Source organism: Balaenoptera ricei, chromosome 8 (genome assembly GCF_028023285.1).
Source record: "Balaenoptera ricei isolate mBalRic1 chromosome 8, mBalRic1.hap2, whole genome shotgun sequence".
Taxonomy (NCBI): Eukaryota; Metazoa; Chordata; class Mammalia; order Artiodactyla; family Balaenopteridae; genus Balaenoptera; species Balaenoptera ricei.
In genome coordinates, this window is record NC_082646.1 from 85,713,177 (window position 1) to 85,726,240 (window position 13,064).

Sequence of the window (13,064 nt, forward strand, 5' to 3'; positions counted from 1 at the left end):
TAGATAAGAAAAATCAAGACCAAACCCAATCTACCTGCTTCAAAATCCATACTATTTCCATTAATTTTGTAAGAAGATATTAAGAAAAATTCTAACAGTTTATTTTTATACCATTTTTAGAAAATAAAAATTAATATATCACACTACATAATTTAAAAAGTCAAAAATTCTATGAACTTATGATAAAAAACAAAGCTCCCAACCATGGAAGAGCATCTGAAATGGAAAATTAACATTCCAAAGCACAGCAATTTGTATAAGTATTTATCTAATATTAACATAGTATCATGTTTGTAAAATGATAAAATATACTGAGTGTATAATCCACTTGTTATTTTAATAACAAGTAGTTTATCCACTTGTTATTACACCTTTAACTTTGTGCTTTCAGCATTTACACTGAGATTTTACTAGTTGACTATGTGCCTTAATGATGAGGTAAAAATAAAAAGATGAAGACAGAAAGTTCTATGTCAGATGACTTGATAAAATATAAGATTAGCTTTATTTCAAATAATTCCTGCGTACTCATCTCAGATTCTGGGAAATTATCGCAATCAAACTAGTACTTATTCATCACTACTTCAAGATAGAACTATGCAGAGTATTCAGGTTGCTTTGAAAGGCTAAACTCTCACTACTGGGTTTACTAAGGTATGCAAAATGTTACAGGTGTCATTTCAACTACTAGCTGAGTTCTGTGACATGAAACCAAAGTTTGAATCGTATGCCACACTCAAGACACCAGCAAATCATTTTTTGTTGTGTCTCAAGAGAAAAAAATATTAATGGCTCAGATCATAAGAGGGACCCAGTTATGTCCTTGGGTAAAAGAAAAGAAAGCAAACAAAATAAAACAAAACAAACACATTGCAATAAGAGTATAGCAAGAAAGATAATAAAGCACAAGGGGAAAAGAAAAGATGACCAAATATTCAAAAGTGCATTGGCCCCCACTCTGTGCACTACCAGAGTCATAGCACACCTAACAATGTCAACACTTCCTAACAAAGGTTTGTGTTTCAGAAATTCGTTTCTAGGGCAAATATGTGTAATCAGAAATAACTTTGCTAATTTAAGCATGTTATAAATGGTGTTTGTGATCTAAGTTTACACCAGAGAAACCCACTTAATAGTTAACAACTTGATAACATACTCATACTATACAATGTAATCACTATTGATAATGTTGTTTCCAAGAAAATGCATTCTATTCTCGTCCTTGGAAATCTAGAAATACATTTTCCTTAATCGAGGAGGTGGCTTTAGTAGTCTTCTAGGGTTAGAAATGCCGAACAGGTCTCAAACTAGAGGAACAGAAGGAAGTAGAGACAGAGGAAATTGCAAGGGTAGGACTCTGATAGGGGCAGCAGAAGTTGCAACCATGGATGTGAATAGAATTAACTGAGTAGTGTTTCAGGAAAGCTATTCCAGAAAAGGGAAAAGGAACATTCTACTTGCTCTTTTTCTTTGTTTTTCCTGCCCAAAGTATAGATATGATGGCTGGAGCTGCAGTGATGATCTCATAGTCATGAGCTGATTTTAAGCATAGAATCCATGTACTAAAGAAGTAGAAGAAGAAAGAGTGAGCCTGGAAAATTTGCGAAAATGGGAGCTGTTTTACCAGCCTGAATCTCCCTGCCTTTAAACTTCACTTCCATGAGGTAAAGTAAACACAAATCTTGTTCAAGTTGTTCATATTTGGGGTCTTTGTTCCTAGTAACTAAATACTATTTGTAAGTAATACAAGGAACATAATGAAAATTTATTGAGAACTTCTCTTTGCCAGGCACTGTTGTGAAGATAATAAATGAAAGACATCACTCTTGCTTTCAAAGTACTTAGTCTATTGCAAGCAAATAGATGACTACAATAATGTGTAATGAGTGCTTAGTGTGTTAGGAGAGCACTTTGGAGGGATACGCAAACTCACGTGGGGCATTCTTTTAAAGAAAAATCTTGTGTTGTTTGGTCATGATGCAGACTTAGCTAAAGAATTTCAGTATATTCCAGCTGTATAATACTGGTAGGAATAGATTCTTACTTCTCATCAGTCCTTCCCCAATTTTCTTCATCCCAGTGAATGGCATTTAGGCTTTCATTTTTTTTTTTTTTTTTTAAAGATTTATTTATTGATTGATTGATTGCTATGTTGGGTCTTCGTTTCTGTGCGAGGGCTTCCTCTAGTTGTGGCAAGCGGGGGCCACTCTTCATCGCGGTGCGCGGGCCTCTCACTATCGCGGCCTCTCTTGTTGCGGAGCACAGGCTCCAGATGCGCAGGCTCAGTAGTTGTGGCTCACGGGCCCAGTTGCTCCGCGGCATGTGGGATCTTCCCAGACCAGGGCGCGAACCCGTGTCCCCTGCATTAGCAGGCAGACTCCCAACCACTGCGCCACCAGGGAAGCCCCATTTTGTCTTTGGTGATGTGTCTAGCTATGAAGCATTTTCATGTATCTTCATGGGATTAGTTGGGCTTTTTGAACCTGTAGATTGATATCTTTCATCAGATTTGAAAAATTCTTAGCCATTCTCTCTTTGAATATTGCCTTTGCTTATTATCTCTTTCCTATTCTCCTGATGACAGTTAAATGTATGTGAAACCTCTCCTACTCTATTCTATGTCACATATGCTGTCTTCCACATTTTCTATTGTTTTGTCTTTCCCTGCTTCATTATGGATATTTTCTTCTAGTTCAGTAATTATCCCTTCAGCTATGTCAACTGTCCATTGAATTCTTAATTTTGATGGAATTTTCAGTTGCTGAATTTCTATTTGGTTTCTTCTCAAGTTTGTCTTGTCACATTTTAAGAGCTTCTGATTTCCTACTTGAAATTATTAAGCCTAAGTTTTATCCCCTTGAATATAGTTGATTTACAGTCTGCGGTTGAAAATTCCAGGATTTAGAGTATCGGTTGGTCGATTTCTAGTCACTTTACATCTGCTGGTCTTGTATTCTCATGTGTCTAATAAGATCTCATTTAATACTGGGCTTGAAGCAGTATTTGTAGAAAAATTTGTGGAGGACACTATTTTTCTCTAGAGAGCATTGTCATTTGTCTTACACAGACACTTATGCATTAGCAATTGAAGATCATCTTTAATTCAATTTCCATGCCTGAAATTTTTCTGGGTCTCCCAGATGACCGGAAGCTGATTCTATCTGTGCAAGTGCTGGTTTGCTTCCAGTTTACCTAACTCTTATAATACAGCCCTTTGGGGTTCCAGGCTGAGGTAGAAATGGCTCAGCAGAGTTCCAAGTCTTGCCAAATTTTGGACTTTGACTTTTATTCTCTAATCCTCTTGAGGATGTTAAAAGAACAACTCAACCTCCAGACCTCCTCTTCTGGCTGGGCAAATATAGGGCAAAAATAGCCTCAAATATTGGGCTTACCTCTCTGGATTTCCATCCTCTTTTCATCTTAGTCTACTGACTTCTCACTTATTTGTTAGCTCTTTGATTATCCTTAAAAGATTTTTTTTAGAAACCCTATATTCCACCTTTATTAGTAGTCTTCAGTAATGATTTGAATGATCAAGTCTGCCATAACCAAAATCAGAAGTCTAGTTCCATCAGGTTTTCTCTAAACTGTATCTGGAATCCATCCAATTCTCTCCATTTCACTACCAACATCCTTGAGTAAATACCATTGTCTCTTACCTAGACCACTGAAATAGTCATTTAACTTAATTTTCCTGTATCCTTGGTTGACTCCTTGAATCTAAGGTTTTTCAACCTCAGCACTATGGACACTTCAGGCCAGATAATTTTTTGTTGTGGACTGTGGGAGCTGGGTGCAGAGGAGCTGTCCTGTGCATTATAGAATATTTGGCAGCATTCTTGGTCTCTACCCACTAGATGCTGGTAGCACTCTCCCCCTTTCCTCCCTAGTTATGACAATCAAAAATGTCTGCACACATTGCCAAATGTCACCTGGGAACTAAATCACCCTCCATCGAGAACCACTGTTCTAATCTATTTATTATACAAAGTTCAACCTAAAAAGTATATAAGTCATTATCCCCTCATCATTGAACACCCTTTAGTGGCTCTAAGGCAATTATTCAAATTTCTTGTAAAGCCTTTCAAGGCCTTATATGCAAGGGTTACTGCTTACATTCCTAACTGCATCTCATGCCAATTTTCTGTTTAGACTTTATTTTGTAGCTACATTGATCATTTTCCTTCTCAAAACTCTTTATACCTATAGGGCCTTTACATGTGATGTTTCCTTTACCTGGAATGCTTTTATTCTTGCTTTTCATCCTGTAGATCTCAGCTTAATTACCATTTCCTAAATAGACATTTTGCTGAATGAATGAATGAATGTATGAAGCTATTTTAATTCTAGGTTGGACACCATCTCAGATGAAACACCTCATTCTATACCCTCTTAACAAAACAAGACAAGTCAAAACAAAACAAAACCTAAACCTATCAGCTACTCTTATCTTCTCTACCAAGGCAAATTATGATTTTCTCCTGGTTTGCTGAGTCCCAGGAAACAAAGTTCTGGAAAACAACACTGTCCAGTCCTCAGGATTTTTTCTGCTCATCTTTTTTTTCCCTAATACTATCCCTCAGATTGTTTCATGATCCTATTATGCTTTATGACCAAACTAATGACTTCTGAGTGGATTAAAAACAAACCAAGTTTCTTCTTTGTTTTCTTTTGTATTTCCTTTACCCTTTCTCCATATTCCTACAAACTGCAATTTTAAGCATGCAGTGAAATCACACAGATAGTATTTCTCAAAGGGAATTATATCAAATGTGGTTTACTTCATTTTTATAAAAAACATTACTTGGACTCCACATTTCTTTCTTTCGTGTTTAGGTTCAGGAGGATGTTAAGTAACATTATTTCTATTTAGCCCATTATCTCAAGTTTCAGCATAATAATGTCCCTGCCTTAAGGTAGAGGTTAGTTTAATTATTCAAATCTCAGTTGAAAGAATTCTGGAGAACTCTATCCAAATCACCAGACATTTACATTAGCTAACTTCCTGTTGGAGGATAAACAGTCTGCAGATGCTGAATATGAAAGATAGGAAATAATGCCCATTCACAATATTTGTCTACTATTCCTGCTGCAGCTAAGATTATAAAAGATAGAACGTTAACTTCAATAAAAGAGAGCTTGAATTGACAAGACTTATAGTAGAAAATATTGTGAAACAGTATACTGTCTTTTCATATGTACAGTTTATCATCATTATTTATATCAGACTATGAGAAACAGATGTAAGATGTCTGGAGTTTTCTCTAGGGAGAAATAAGTAATACTAATGAAATACAGATTATGCTTAAACAGATAATCAAGAAATTAAAATTTATGGCATCGAACAACTCTTGGCATGGGAATGATCTACTTGAAGCTTCTGAAGGCAGCGTGCACCTGAGAAGAAATATCAGATACTCTGAAAAGAGAGAAAGGGTAATTGAACATTTTACATGATTCCATATTCTCTCCTTTCTTGGCATATCAATTGTTCTTTTTTTACTTTTTTTAGTGGTTGCACTAGAGTTTGCTATATACATTTACAACTAATCTAAGTCCACTTTCAAATGACACTATATTGCTTCACATATAGTGTAAGTACTTTATAAAAACAAAATGTTCCTAGTTCCTCCTTCCTACCCCTTATATAATTGCTGTCATTCATTTCACTTATATATAAGCATATATACATACATGAACATACATAATCAAATACATTGTTGCTATCATTATTTTGAACATTCAGTTATCCTATAAATCAATTAAGAATAAGAAAAAGAAAAGTTTTATTTTACTTTTCCTTATTCATTCTCCAGTGTTCTTCTTTTATGTAAATCCAAGTTTCTGACCTATATAATTTTCATTTTTTCTAAACAACTTCTTTTAACATTTCTTTCAAGGCAGATCTACTAGCAACACATTCTCTCAGTTTTTGTTTTTTTGAAAAAGTCTTTATATTTCCTTCACTTTTGAAGGATAATTTTCCAGGGTACGGAATTCTATGTTGCTAGTTTTTTTCTCAACACTTTAAAGATTCCACTCCCTCTCTTCTTGCTTGTATGGTTACTGAGGTGAAGTCAGACATAACTGTTTTGTTTGCTTCTCTTTAGGCAAGGTGTTTTTTTCCTCTGGCTTTTTTCGAAAATCTTTCTTTATCTTTATTTTCTGAAGTTTTAATGCAATATGCCTAGGTGGAGTTGCTTTTGTTTGGTTTTTTTTTGTTTTTTTTTAACTTGGTGTCTGACATTAATTTGGAGACATTCTCAGTCATTATTGCTTTAAATATTGCTTCTGTTTCTTTCCATCTTTCTTCTCCTTCTGTTACATGTATTGTTACACCTTTTGTAGTTGTCCCACAGTTCTTGGATATTGTGTTCTTTCTTTTTCAGTCTTCTTTCCCTTTATTTTTCAGTTTTGGTAATTTCTAATGCGTCCAGCAATTTGTCAATTACACTTCAGGTTTTCCTACCCTAATATTGGTTCCTGCTTATAAGTGTCTGCTCTGGTAAGTTATGACTCTCTGTATCTGCCTGTTTGTCTCTCCAGTTTTGGGGCAGTAGTTTGCCCTGTCACTCTACTTCTCTGACGGATCTAAGAAGAGTTGTTGATTTTTCAGTTTGTTCAGTTTTTCTACTTGTTGTTAGAATGAAGATTTTCAATCTCCTTACATTTAGTTTTCAGAGGCTCAGTTTCATTTTACAGTAATGAATGCATCTGCACCCTCTATAGTAATTAACTTTTTTAAAGTAAATAGGACATTCAAAAAATTATGTTAAAGACACATTTGTTTTTCATTCAAAATGAAAACTATTTTATCTCATCTCATGGAAAATGTATACATTTATAATTTAAACTGAATACACCAAAGAGAAGCAAATATGGAGGCAATTTTTCAATTATTCATGCCGAAATTAGATCTTAAATCTTACAGAGAAGCTGGGCAGGATTCATTCTCTGAGACCAATAGCTGCTCATCAAAGAACTATGTTCATTTTAGGTCTAAAGTTACATAAATGCTGAAATCTTATGTGATCCTACTACCCATTATAAGATATTTAACGTACAGCAGGTGTTATTTAATGGGATGAAAAAATTACATAGATAGTTAATTCTATAGTAAGTCACAATGAGAGAGTCTCAGAAAACACAGAGAACTGAAATGATAGTTCATTTTTTAAGAACACTTTAAACAGTTTCTGAAAAACATGAATTTTCCCACGAGCAAAAAACAAAGCAAACAAACAAAAAACTAAAACAAGGCATGAATATAGAATGCTCCAAAGATACCATATAAACTGCAGAGCTCATCTGTTGCTCATCAGAAAACTGAGACTATATCAGACCTTCACAGAAACTTCTGTAAGTATGAGTGAGTGGTATAGAGGCATGAAAGGCAGCTGGACTTTTAAAGGAGAGGGTTCATAGGTTTGAGATTCATTCTAAGTGTTGAGTGCAGCAAAGGCACAATGAAGAAAACAATGATCTCACCAGGGAAGAAGAACTAAAAGGATTTCCTGAAGATTATGGGTCAAGAGAATGGCACAGATATGGGTGTTTTTGGATTTATAGTGACATCAGCTGTTGAAAAGTTTACATATCACACATTGTCTAAATGGACCCAGATTTGCAGAGGTGAAATGTCAGCCTGCTAATCTAATATGTCTCTTAGCTTCAGAAGACAAGGGAATATATGCCTAATTATTATGCAGGGAAAACAGGTGGAGATGATGTGGACATCCAAGTGATGGGGTGATGGATCTTTGGCCATTCATTTTCCTCCTCAGGACATTGAGTGTCTGTTCTCTTCTCCAGGGAACTGCCTGACTTTCTGCCCACTATTTTCCTGGTTATTTGGAAAAGAAGTTAATTACCCACATAGATTGCATTATGTTCTTCATAATTTCAACTCCTCAAGGCAAACCCTCTGTCCGCAAACTCAAACAGAATACGAATTTCTCTTCTGTGTCCCTAAATACTTGTGCATATCTGTGTCATAGCCCTTATCACTCTGTATGGCAGTAGGTTTCAACTTTTTGGTTTTTGAGCATAGAATTTTTGCCAGAATATTTGAAGACATTAACACGTATCTATCAACGTCACTGTGTTCACTGGGTAGCACTTCAGTCTTGTGTTGCTATTTGAGAGGGACATTTAACCTGCTGATTTATACACTCAGGAGGAAAACTTCTCAAACTTTTCAGTAAAGGGCACAATTTCTCAACAGCTATGGCTTAATATCGCATCTCTTACTCCTCATGGTTTTTTTTCCTGCAATATGCCACAGTGCATAAACTGTTCAACCCCTCTTTCATCTCATTGTATATATCCTACTTTGTAATAAATAAAAATTTAAGTGCTCAAACTTTGGCACGTGCCTCTGGAAGATTCAGAGTATACCAATGTCACCTCATAGTGGCTGAGAACCACTGATTTATCAAAATGGTTGGGCTTTTTTTTTTTTTTTTTACTATTACAGTTAAATAAATGAATCATTTGAATTGAGCATAAGATACTGTTAATATTAAGTCTATATAGTACAAATGGAAGAATTTAAAGGACTTTAAAAAAATATGGCATGCTCTAAAATGTGGGCATTTAATTTTTTAAGTCCCATAACTCTGACCTAAGCAGCCACTAATTTTCAGAACTTTCATGTAAAGATTTTGCAAATATGCCTGCTCTTTCTTCCTTGATCCTGGCCTCTTCTCTTGTCTTTTGCTTAGCACAAACATTTCCTGGCTCTTCCCTAAAATTTCATTATAACTCAGAAGTTACATAAGCCTCAGCATGAAAAACTTTAAAACATTAAACCTCTTTTTTTTTTTTTAAAGCTGAGGAATGTATTTTATGGGGTCTTCCCAGGACAGTTCATTATCACAAAGCTAGTTGTGGCACCTAAATAATTAAACTATAACCAATATACGTGTGAAATCACTGACTAAAGCTTACCTTGGTGACTGTTTGCCATTAAATTAGTAGGATAAATAATTTATGTCAAAATGGAGGCCTGAGATAAAGCCATTAAAACTGATAGGACTTGTTCATTAATTTTAAGAAATTAGATGAAACACAATTCCCCAAGTGCAAGCTATTCTGTGGCAAAAATGGTGTGTTAGCTCTATAGTTGTATAGATGAGGATTATGGAATTGCTCAGCTGATGTGATAGCTAATGGAGTAGGTGTGTATAAAGCATTGTGCTAAATATATATGGAAGAAAGGGTGAGTGTCTATGTGAAGCAACCAAATCAGTACAAAAAAATTCTTGGGTTAAAAAAAATAGAACTGTTTATTTTGGTTTTCAATTTATGGCAATGATTCCTGAATTTTGATTGGTCTCAAATCATTTATCCCCAAAGAAAATCTGATTCAATAGGTCTAGGGTGAAGCCCAACAATATTCTTTTAAAATGAGCACTGCAGATGTTTCTGATGCAAGTGATTAGTGGACCAAATTTTAAGAAGCACAGGCCTGTGCAGTTTGATGTGTTTGACCACCGCGTCAGCCAGGTCCCTGTCTTGTTCACGTGTATAGCTCTAAACTTAGCTTGGTGCCTTCACTCAGTAAACATCGTTTCTCCAAAGAGCACTTGAGCCTAGGTCTGTGCACAGAGTGGACAGCAAGGCAGACAGAGCTTTGACTGTGTGGGTGGAAGGAGCCCTTTTCAACACCTCATCTCTTAGGACATTCTCTCAAAGTGGCTCTTTTTTGACAGCTGACATTCTGGTGGGGACTATGATAGAAATATGTCAAAGAAAATAGTTGAAACCAAGAGTTAGACTGTTCAATCCACAATGGAAACATCAGTGTTTTCAGGGTAAGTGTCAGTCTGTTTGGGATGCTATAACAGAATACGATAGACCAGGTGGCTTAGAAACAACAGAAATTTATTTCTCACAGTTCTGCAGTCTGGAAGCCTAAGATCAAGGCACCAGCATGGTTTTGTTCTGGTCAGGGCCCTCTTCCTGGTTCATAATGGGTGACTTTTCAATGTGTTCTCACATGGTGGAAGGGGGGTAGAAAGGAAAAACTGACTTATCCTGTCTTTCTCCTTAACTTTCATGCTACAGCCATACTGACAGCACTTCTGATGCCAGATGTATGGGTTTTTTCCCTACACCAAACAGTTCTTTGTGATACCAGCTGAGTGTCCTGCAATTCAATTCAACTCTGACACTAGCTGGAGTTAGCACAGACTCCATAGGTTAAGGGCTCAGTCCCATGAGACAGCCCACCCCCTCCCTTCAGATGCCAATGGCAAGTAGCAGGTCCCCAGGTCACCCACAACTTCTGTCTGACTTGGCTACAAATCGGAGGTTCCCATGACTCCCCCTCCTTGGAAAGACCAAATATTAGAACAGAAGATGCTATTCTAGATGCTCCTAGTACTCTTATCACTTAGGAAATTACGAGGGTTTTAAGAGCTCTGTGCCCTGAACCAGGGGCAGAGACCAACTGATGTATTTTCTATTACTTCATAGGGGCTAGCTGGCTTTCTGGGGCCTTTTACAAAAGCACTGACCCCATTCACGAGAGCCCCATCCTCATGACCTAAGCACCTCCCTAAGGCCCCACCTCCTAATACCATCACATCAGACATTAGGGTTTCAACTTACGAAATCTGGGGGGATACAAACATTCAGACCATAGCAGTGAGACAGATAGGAAGAACTGTGTTGCTTTCTTTCTGTTTTGCTCCCTTGCAAGCCAATAGGGCTGACCTCATTTCTTGGCCTAGACGCAAGGATGTTCTCCTATTGTTAGAACTGGGGGAGTACCCTGGACTAGTGGAGAATACAACATCAAAGGAGTAGTTGTCAGTCTTATGATTACATGAAAGATGCTAAGTGAACAGGTAATAAGGGCTGCTAACTTAGGGGTGGTCGGGGGAACTACACTGAAGAATTGCTGTTTAAGTTGAGAATTGAAAAGTCAGGGGAATTTAGCAAAGTAAAAAATACAGGAGTTGGGTTGAGTGGTGGAGATTTTCATGGAAAGCAAATTGAATGCGTACTGGGGTGACTTTGAGGAAGAAAGCCTAATTTGTAACAAAAGCTGAAAAACCAGTAAGGCTGGATCCCTAGAGAATGATGGGAGATAGGCTGGGAAGATAAGCAGGGTTTAGACCAAGGAGAACTTTACAAGTCACTGAAGTTTTAAACTGAGTGACTAAGCACTTAATAAATATTGTGATTGAATATCACAATAATCTCAAAGTTGAGAAATAATCTCAAAGTTCATAAATAAATTTTGTGATTGAATATCACAATAATCTCAAAGTTGAGAAATAATCTCAAAGTTCATAAATTTCCTTGAACCTTGATATGGCAGACCCTACTTACATGCTAACAGAACTCCAGTTTGTTTGAGGTTAGCAATATACCCAACCCCAGGGCATGAATCAAAATAGGTCTAATACAATCATGTCTGTTTTCTTCCTGTTTGCCAGCTACTTATTCTCCTAGACTCCCTCATGTCAAGGAATGGCCTATATCTGGCCAATCAGTTGTAAAGGAAAGTATGCTCAGGGCTTGCATTAGTTTCCTGCTGCTGCTATTACAAACTACCACAAACTCAGTGCCTGAGCACACAGATGTATCCTCTTAAAGTTCTGGATGCCAGAAGTCCAAAATCAATCTCATTGGGCTAAATTTGAGATGTCAGCAGGGCTGTTCCTTCAGGCAACTCTAGGAGAGAATCAGTTTCCTTGCCTTTTCTAGCTTCCAGAGGCCAACTGCATCTTTGCCTTGTGATTCTTTCCTCACATCACTCCAACTTCCTGCCAGTCATTATATGAACTATTTTTCTTCTGTGTCAAACTCTCTCCACCTTCCTCTCATAAGGACCCTTGTGATTACATATAGGGCTCACCTAGTTAATCCAGAATCATCTCCCATCTCAAGATCCTTAATCATACCTGCAAAGTCCTTTTGCCATATAAAGTAACACTCACTGGTTCTCGGGGCTAAGATGAGGATATGGTGGCTATTATTCCACCTACCGGGTCTTTGGGTAAGTATTTGCTTTCTGATCATTGGAGAGCCCTCTTTTCAGTCTCCCCCTTCCTTGCTAAGAATTCATGGGAGAGATTTTTTTTGTAGCCATGGTTTTTTATTAAAATTTTTTAAAATAAATTTTTTCCAGCCTTATTGAGGTATGACTAACAAATAAAAATTGTATGTATTTAGACTGTACAGTGTGATGTTGTTTTTTTAAGGTGTAAGATGTGATGATTTAATGTACATATACATTGTGAAATGATTATCACAATTAAGTTAATACATCTATCATCTCAGTTACTTTTTTGGTGAGTGTGTGTGTGTGTGTTGAGAACACTTAAGATCCACTCTCTTAGCATATTTCAAGTATGCAATACAGTATTATTCACTGTAATCACCACAACTTAATCAGCATATAACTGAAAATTTGTACCCTTTGACCAACAGGCTCTCCATTTCCCTTACCCTTGAGCCACTGGCAACCATCATTCTACTCTCTGGTTCTTTGGGTGTGACTTTTTTAGATTCCATACATAAGTGAGATCATACAGCACTTTTCTTTCTCTTCCTGGCTTCAATCACTTAGCATAATGTCCTCCCCAGGTTCATTTTTGTGGAGGCTCAGATGCTTGGAGCTGCTGCAGCCATTTTGTAACCGGTAAATGACATCAAAGGATGAAAACCCCACACTAAGGACAGAGAGAGGCTGGGCTCTTGATAGCAATGTTGAGCTACTGCACAGAACCTTGAACAATATGCCTCCAAATTTCCTTTAGTGAAGACAATTAACTGACTTTTCTATTGATGCCACAGTTAGTAGGTATTGTTACTTGCAGCTGAATACATCCTCATGGTTCCGTTTGACAAATGAAGTTCAGTGCTGTTTGTAGCCAGGAAAACGTTATATTATTTCAATATTATGTGGATCAGACTTTAATAATATAGACCTTAATATTAATATAGAACCAGAAATTTGCACAGACAGAGGAGAATGAAGAGAATATCTGGTTCAGCCTCTTTATTTTAAAGATTACTAATTTGAAACTCAGAGAGTTGATAGATTTCTA

General features: G+C 36.8%; 1 long non-coding RNA gene across 1 annotated transcript in view; it reads left to right on the top strand.

The window, feature by feature from the left end:
• Positions 1–1,496: 1,496 nt before the first annotated feature.
• Positions 1,497–13,064, top strand: part of LOC132370729 (uncharacterized) — a 35,187-nt gene continuing 23,619 nt past the window's right edge. The window contains exon 1 of the long non-coding RNA XR_009504674.1: positions 1,497–1,664. This is a non-coding gene — a long non-coding RNA (uncharacterized LOC132370729). The remainder of the gene's footprint in view (positions 1,665–13,064) is intronic.